The sequence below is a fragment of the Poromitra crassiceps genome (assembly GCF_964638095.1).
Source record: "Poromitra crassiceps genome assembly, chromosome: 8".
NCBI classification, from domain to species: domain Eukaryota; kingdom Metazoa; phylum Chordata; class Actinopteri; order Beryciformes; family Melamphaidae; genus Poromitra; species Poromitra crassiceps.
The window spans coordinates 47,703,613-47,711,112 of record NC_139629.1 but is presented as its reverse complement, the minus strand read 5'-3'; the positions used below and the strand labels follow the sequence as shown (position 1 = coordinate 47,711,112).

Genomic DNA, 7,500 nt, shown 5'->3' with positions numbered 1-7,500 from the left:
TCAGTGAGAGAGACATGTGCTGTTGGATTTTTGGAAATGCAGATTTTCTCCCCCACAGGCGCTGACTGACAGCCAGTCTCTGTGGCTTTAGTGACAGACAGCTACTGGGGGGTGACTAGGGGCAGGCTGTGTGAACTAACAACACACGTCTCATTTAAAATGTGCATATAATCACATTAACATGACCACTTTGATGCAGCGACTGTTTTAAATGTTGAGATGGTGACCTTTGACCCTGCCGCCACTTATCCAAATTCAGCACATCATCTGGAGTCATTATCATAGCTCTGCATGACTCATCATCATCATCATCAGACTTAGTAACGCACAAATCCTTTCCCTTCGTCTTAAGATTTGATTCATTTGATTCATCAAAAAACCCAAACCTGCACCGATTGTATAACTTGGGAGCCGCTGATCCACAAAGCACGACGTTGAACTTCTTGGAGATAGATGGGCTTTTCAGCTGGTGGTCAGTGGAGTGAGAGCTGTGACATTTTACTGATGCTACCTACCTACGCAGTCTCAGAAGACGCCTCCCATCCATAGTCTGTGCTGTCTGCTCACCAGCCTGGCGTGCCTCTTCCTCCACTATCCATCCCAAGAGTAGAGTTGACTTGACAGGGTGTGACCATGTTATTTATGATGGTATTAAAACCATAAGAAACCTCAGTAAATGGCGCTTTCCAAGTAGCTAAGGCACAGCAATCACATCTTCTCTTGACAAAGAACCGAGCAGGAACGTCCTGATGTATTGTATCCTGCCTGCGTGAGGGAAGGAGACGGTGATCTCATCAAACGTGACAAAGAGAAAATGCCCCGAGGCGAGTGGCGGCTGCTGTCTGCCGAAATGTGAATGAAAAGTTGAGTAAAAGGGCGAACAGGCCGTGCTGCTGCTGTACGCCATAGCTCATCATCATGCAGGAGGCCTTACCCTATCCACCTTATTTCTAGCTGCCATGATGCCTGATGGGTGCTTCTTCCGCTTCCGGTGTCATATACTGTTTTAACTTGACAAAACAAAATGTCTATGAGGATTTTACAGCAGAACCATTCTGCTCTACAGCCGTGTCGTTCGGGTGCTGGGATAACGTAATGCATTGTGGGTACTCGGCTACTGTGGCTAATGCTAGCGGCTAGCGTAATAGTTACTTTACATGGCAGTAAAACGCCACTGGATGACCAAATAACTTTTAACCATTTCAAGTAACACTGTTTCCATACGGACCCCCAGCGTTGGTTAGTTGTTTATAACGTGACTATATTTATAAGTTTTATAACGTCCTCCAGTTTCCGGTTTATAATTCGGGTCTGCAGCCGAGTATAACAAAGGAAATGGCAAGCTGCAACAATAAGTCACGTTAAACCGGACCTTGTACCCACGTTTATTTTTTTTTACAGTGGGGCATTCAAAAATAAGGTGGATAGGTTGAGGCGATGTCTCGTCATAGACGCCGGGTTAGGTGGCTCAGCCTGGCTGGGGGGCGTGGTCAGGGTGGGGTAAATCCCCCGTTCGATCCATTCAGCAAAGTTAGAATTTAGCTGCTAGCCCAGCCCAGGCAGACACGATCGGGGATTTGACCACCGCAGTAAAACGCACATCTGAACAGACGTCTTGTGTGCTGCTCTAGAATCCCCAAAACCTTTGGTGAGTCAGCCCATTGAGATATATGGGCGGTTTTACCCCACTCGCGCGCCAGCCGTATAACATTTTGTGGGCGTTCCCACACATGCTGACTGTCTCTATAGGCCTCAGGGGAGCCACTGTCCTCCTCTGACCCTGTTAGCCACCACTGATGGGCAGTGGTGGAGGAACCTGACAGCCGCACTTGGGTAAAAGGACAGATATCTTACCAGACAATGACGTTGGTAGAAGTTCAAGTCACCTATTGGATTATTTGAGTACAAGTATCTGTAGTAGTACCTGATATTTATTGAAAGAGTACAAGTGAATGCTGTTACTGTGATGAGAAAGCAAGCAGTCATTGTCAATTCTACTCATGTTTTGTGGCCATCTGACATGCCTGGGCTTGAGTGGAAATCTTCTTCTTCTTGAGTTTTATAGCGGTTGGCACTTGGCAGACAACGTCATGGTGCATTACCACCACCAAGTGGAATGGAGTGTGGATTGTGATTAGAGGGATAGTTTGGATTTTTTTCGACGTGCGGTTGTGTGAGGTAATTATGGATAGTCAGTACTTCACACACAGAATGCTCTGACAGGGAAGTAGAAAGAAAGAACACATCTATCTATATCAGTGTACATGTACGCTATCTTTTCACCATTTTCAGTGCTTTGACTTTGCCGTCAAACAGCCCTTTTATTTGGCTCTATATTCTCTGTCAACCATGGAAATACCGTATTCCTACGCATTAGCAGTGTGCCGTGCCGTGCGCTGCTGTATTACGCCGCGGATCAGCAGGTGGGGTCAGAAAGTGCTGGTGTTTGAGTCTGGGGACAGACTACCTCCATCATAACAGAGAGGTGGTGTCTTCACTCACTCCCACGTGACGTGATGGAGCTGGATATGACCTGTTTGAATGGGAATGGCGATAGTCCAGTGGTCGGGGATATTATAGAGATATATAGATAGATATATTTATGCTTGTTGCACAACAGTGTTTTGCCTCAGCCTGGGTCATGTGGAGTTCAACTCATAAATATGGTTAAACTCATGAACTCATAAATATGAATTATGTCGGGTGCGTGTGTGTGTGTGTGTGTGTGTGTGTGTGTGTTAGCTTGCTGCCATCGGTGTATGAATGTGTGCATGAATGGGTGAATGTAGGCATATTGTAACTAGGGCTGTGAATCTTCACTGGCCTCACGATTCGATTCGATTACGATTATCGATGCATCTCGATGCATCTTAAATCGATGCATCTTTTTTTTCCGCAATACATGATTTCTTTTTTCTCACTTTCTTTTTTCTCACTGTGTGGCTACTTTTAAAGGAGAATTTTGGTTTTTTACACCACGGTCCTCATTTCCAGTTTAGAATATGATGTTTTACTCACCGAAATAGTTTTGCGTCATTCGGATGCCCAGGGAAGATTTTGAGCTCCGAGTACACTCTTCAAACAGGCTAGAACCGCTAGAACGTGAGCCCACGGGGCATTCTGCACGGCAGTGCACGCGCTCTCTAAATGACACTTTTTCTGTCAGATCACGGTTCATTATGGTTGTAAATATAATTATCTAGCTAATAGCTACAAGCTAGGCTAACAACAACACCGGAGTCAGCGTTGATCTGCCCCGGTGGGGTTACAGTGCGTATCGTCCCCCTCTGTGAAACCACTTCTTCAGAGAAACCACAGAAGGGGGACGATACGCACTGTAACCCCACCGGGGCAGATCAACGCTGACTCCGGTGTTGTTGTTAGCCTAGCTTGTAGCTATTAGCTAGATAATTATATTTACAACCATAATGAACCGTGATCTGACAGAAAAAGTGTCATTTAGAGAGCGCGTGCCCTGCCGTGCAGAATGCCCCGTGGGCTCACGTTCTAGCGGTTCTAGCCTGTTTGAAGAGTGTACTCGGAGCTCAAAATCTTCCCTGGGCATCTGAATGACGCAAAACTATTTCGGTGAGTAAAACATCATATTCTAAACTGGAAATGAGGACCGTGGTGTAAAAAACCGAAATTCTCCTTTAAAATAAAAGTGCATTTGGAATTGCATTGTATTATGATCCATAATTAAAAAACTGCATGTACTTCCATTATATTTTATTTTATTATTATTATTTTTTTAATAATCGATTTTTGACATTTGTGAATCGATGCAGAATCGTGCACGTCTGCATCGCGATGCATCTTATAATCGATTATTTTTGACACCCCTAATTGTAACGTGCTGCTTTGGATAAAAGTGCTATATACTGTAAATACAGTCAATTTACCATTCAGAGATCCACCTCGGAGTTGGTTTCTGCTTCCAGTCTGACTGGACTGTGTGGGGGCAGTGCAGACTGTGTGGGGTCAGTGCAGACTGTGTGGGGTCAGTGCAGACTGTGTGGGGTCAGTGCAGACTGTGTGGGGTCAGTGCAGACTGTGTGGAGTCAGTGCAGACTGTGTGGGGTCAGTGCAGACTGTGTGGGGTCAGTGCAGACTGTGTGGAGTCAGTGCAGACTGACTGGACTGTGTGGGGTCAGTGCAGACTGACTGGACTGTGTGGGGTCAGTGCAGACTGTGTGCAGACTGTGTGGGGTCAGTGCAGACTGTGTGGGGTCAGTGCAGACTGTGTGCAGACTGTGTGGGGTCAGTGCAGACTGTGTGCAGACTGTGTGGGGTCAGTGCAGACTGTGTGCAGACTGTGTGGGGTCAGTGCAGACTGTGTGCAGACTGTGTGGGGTCAGTGCAGACTGTGTGCAGACTGTGTGGGGTCAGTGCAGACTGTGTGCAGACTGTGTGGGGTCAGTGCAGACTGTGTGCAGACTGTGTGGGGTCAGTGCAGACTGTCACAAATGTAGGCACTTAAAATGTAAAGAGGCGAGTAAACCGGATAAGAAATAAGTCAGCGTTTGATTTGAGACAGTGATCAGCGAGAGAGGAGATGAAAGAGTTTCCTGTTTCCTCTCTTCCTGCATGTCTCTATGTCTCTATCACTTTCCCTTCTGCCTGCAGCTCTGCTATCTATCGCCTTGTCCCTCACTTCACCTCTGAACTTAACAGGCCACTGCTGTGTGTGTGTGTGTGTGTGTGTGTGTGTCTGTCTGTGTGTGTGTGTGTGTGTGTCTGTCTGTCTGTGTGTGTGTGTGTGTGTGTGTGTGTGTGTGTGTGTGTGTCTGTGTCTGTGTCTGTGTGTGTGTGTGTGTGTGTGTGTGTGTGTGTGTGTGTGTGTGTGTGTGTGTGTGTGTGTGTGTGTGTGTGTGTGTGTAACACCTGTTTAGCATTGGAGTTTCAGTGTTGGAATTGGACGTTTGCCCAGCAGCAGGAACAGGGAAGCATGGACACGACTAGATAGGGAGCCTGCTTGCTCTGGGGTCACAATAGCCTCAATCTGACTCCTCATTTAAAATCTGGGCACACTCTCTGATCACACACACACACACACGCACACACACACACACACACACACACACACACACACGCACGCACGCACACACACATGCACGCACACACGCATGCACGCACACACACACACACACACACACACACACACACACACACACACACACGCATGCACGCACGCACACACACACACACACACACACACATACGCACAAACGCACGCACGCACGCACGCAGGCACGCACGCACGCCCGAACGCATGAACGCACACACACACACACACACACACACACACACACACACACACACACACACACACACACACACACACACACACACACACACACACACGCACACACACGTTTGTGAACCCACCTTGAGGGACGCACCTGTTTTGGGACCTCCTTGCCTCATTAGAGAGAAGGAGGGAGAGCATTTGTTAAGAGGTGTATAAAGCTGTCAACAGGCGGCCTAAAGAGTCCCCGAAGACGCCTGGAAACTGCTCTGTTTCCCCCGGCACTATTTCTGGGTGACCTGACACTTCCTGTCTGCAGGCCAGGGACTCACACACACACACACACATACACACACACACACACACACGCACGCACACAGACACACACACACGCACACACACACACACACACACACACACACACACACACGCACGCACGCACACGCACACAGACATAATTCATATTTATGAGTTTAACCTGCAGAGAGGGGCTGCGTTGAACCCCACATGACCCAGGCTGAGGCAAAAGACTGTTGTGCAACAAGTGACGGCTTAGCAGATATTTCCCAATACAAGTGGGGTATGATCCATACTGCTGTTACAATATCATGTCAATTCACTTTACAACATCCCATTTCTACACTTTTCTGAAAAGTTGAACATTTCGCAGCTTTTGACAGCGCTGTGTGTGAACGCAGCTCTGACGGTGGAAACACCAGCAGTTATGTTGTTGTTGAAACGTTATATTCCTTTTAAGAAACTAGGGATGTTGCGCGGGCGAGCCTAGAAATCGAGTGTGCGAGATCCCTAGTTTAAGAAATGGAGCATTGTCATTTATTGTAACATGTTCAAAATGTGATCAGGCAGACCTTCTACACTGTGTTCAGACTCAAGAGATAACAGAACTGAAAAACCTGTGTCGTCGCCGGCCTACTTTCCCCCACACAGAAAAGTGATCAGGAATAAATAAAGCGACTCAATAAACAATCTGACCGGTTAAGCAGAATCGATTAATGGCATCGTTATCAATCGAATCTTATTGATTCACATCCAGGGCGATCCTGGCTGAAGCGAGCGCATTGACAAGGAGACAGGATATTCCCGGTCCATCACAGGGCAAAAACGACTGTTAACAAAACAGGCCCGCCCCTCCGATGTAAAAATAGCCCTTTGTGAACTGTGTGTGCTAATGAGTCCGGCAGAGGGCTTTGATCAAAGTTCTGCTGGCATCTGGGCCCGGGCCCGCTAATTGAATTGCGGTGTGTTCTGCTCATCAGCGGCACCGGGGCTCTCTGGGACAGAAGGCAGCAGATAATGAGGCTGCTATTGATGGAGAAGCCGCCGCTCGTCTTCCCTCTGTAGCCTAACAGCTCCAGACAGTCGGGCCGGACGCTTGTCAGAACACCCATCAGCCCTGGAGAATGGCGAGCGCTGGCAGGCCCGTCTGTCCGTCTAATGATTTGTTTTGGACTCAAAGAAACGGGGCAGGGCCCGTTTTTGTCTCGATGGGTTTTTTGAAGGGCTGTTGACCTGAAGCTGACCCGGCGTCGAAGCGATTGGATTGGGGCAGGCCCAGAGGAGAGACGTGGTTCTGAGTGGAGCCGCTCCACAGATGCTGGGGGGGGGGGGGGGGGGGGGGGGGGGGTAAGGCGGGGGGGTGATTGATGGAGGAGGCGTCTTCCTTGATCACGGTGGTTTTCTGTGTGCAACGGGTCAGGAGAGGAAAGACAGGCCGATACGCGCACACACATGCGCACACACACAACACACACACACACACACACACACACACACACACACACACACACACACACACACACAGACTGACACAGGCACAGCTGTGCATTCTGAGCGGTGAGTTATAGCTTTAGTTAGGTCCTGTGTGGTGTGTGTGTGTGTGTGTGTGTGTGTGTGTGTGTGTGTGTGTGTGTGACGAGCTAGAACGGGAGTTGCTAGTTGATCACAGTGAAGGTGTCGGTGTCGGTGAAGGGGACTCCCTAAAAACACGTTATTTCATGTCTTACGTCCTGTTTTGTGCGCCTGATGCGCGTTCTTGTCAGCTCGCATTGGGTCGTATCGTCACTTTTTCACGACAGCCATGATTGTTGGTAACCGAACCCGGCCTAACCCCTACACCTCAGAGAGCCCGTGTCTGAACCTAACCCTACACCTCAGAGAGCCCTGTGTCTGAACCTAACCCTACACCTCAGAGAGCCCTGTGTCTGAACCTAACCCTACACCTCAGAGAGCCT

General features: G+C 48.4%; 1 protein-coding gene across 1 annotated transcript in view; it reads left to right on the top strand.

The window, feature by feature from the left end:
- LOC310781829 (sodium/potassium-transporting ATPase subunit beta-1-interacting protein 3-like) overlaps window positions 1–7,500 on the top strand; it is a 45,416-nt gene that overhangs the window by 818 nt on the left and 37,098 nt on the right. The window lies entirely within an intron of this gene.